The sequence below is a fragment of the Seriola lalandi genome, unplaced genomic scaffold (assembly GCF_002814215.2).
Source record: "Seriola lalandi dorsalis isolate HSWRI2012SDOR001 ecotype SW California unplaced genomic scaffold, Sedor1 jcf7180002054335, whole genome shotgun sequence".
In the NCBI taxonomy this organism is placed as follows: Eukaryota; Metazoa; Chordata; class Actinopteri; order Carangiformes; family Carangidae; genus Seriola; species Seriola lalandi.
The window spans coordinates 77,766-79,065 of record NW_019524888.1 but is presented as its reverse complement, the minus strand read 5'-3'; positions in this window follow the sequence as shown (position 1 = coordinate 79,065).

Here is a 1,300-nt window from a genome sequence, read left to right as displayed (position 1 = left end):
TTAATGACTTCAGAGTGGTCTTTGTGTACTAGTAAATGTTTGATTTAAAGTCAGTATCATACATGGTATTTACTGTCCCCTTTTTAATTAACAAGAGTGGAGTTTAGGTTTGCATACCCCTCAGGTCAACCACACTAAATATCCCAATTACCCGATCCTCAGATTTATTTCATTTTGAGACTATTTTCATACTGTGTCCATGTTCTCTCAATCACGGTGTTACTACCAAAGACTTCTTGAGAATAACTTCAAAGTCAATTACAAATTTACTGACGAAATCAAAGAAGAGAGGATAATGTTAATAGTTGTTCTTATACTAAACGAAACTGACATGATGGACAAGGAAAGTCTGTCTTAATTGAAATATGTCTGAAGCCATTTTGGTGAGAATAGATTATTTGTCACTGTTCAAGAAACTTCTGATGAGAATGCCAATCTTAGCTTCTATAAATTAAATTAGGGTCAGGAAACTTATATTGAACAGTATTGCAGAGAATATAGCCAAATATTTTCATATACTAGATTTTCACAGACTAGATAAAGGTGTGTGGTGCTCCCACCTGATGGTTGGAAGGATAAACCTTAAACGTAGGAGTAAATGAAACTACATAACTGCAAGCTACTGAGGAATAGACGAATGAGAAATTTTCTCAAGGCTTGTGAACGGGTTTAAGGTTTAAGGTCTTGTCTACAGCAAACATGGAAAAACCGGGATACCGTTGACACCATCAAGACTGAAGAAAATTAAGTTAGTCTAAGTAATGTCTTTTGAAATATAGGTACTACATTGATTTCCAAGAGGGAATTTACATGGCCTATAAATCTACAGCACTGCAGTCTGTATGATAACTGAAGATTTATTTTCCAGTAAGACAACCCCAATCATAAAGCCAAAGCGACAGGAATGGCTTAAAAATAATGACTGAAACTGGTTAATACTTATATCTAACTATTTTATGCTCATTTAGATTGGTTTGCTTTGTAGAAAGTACATTTGAACAGCTTGTCAATTGAACAAAATTTTGATTTTAAAATGGGCACCTGTGACTAAAATTCAGAGATGTATTTGCTGAATGCCATCTTAAAATCAGACTGAAACTTTACTATCCAGTGCAGTGCTAGATACTTATTTAACAATTTCAACCCAAAAAAAGCTGCATCATTTTTTCTTTCATATGGTTTTGCTTTTATTAGAAAAATGTATAGTTTCTTCATTGCCAGTGCATAGGTTGTACATTGTTTTACCATGGAGGCCAGGTTACTAGGGTAATTCCTCCCAACAAAACAAAAATCATTATTG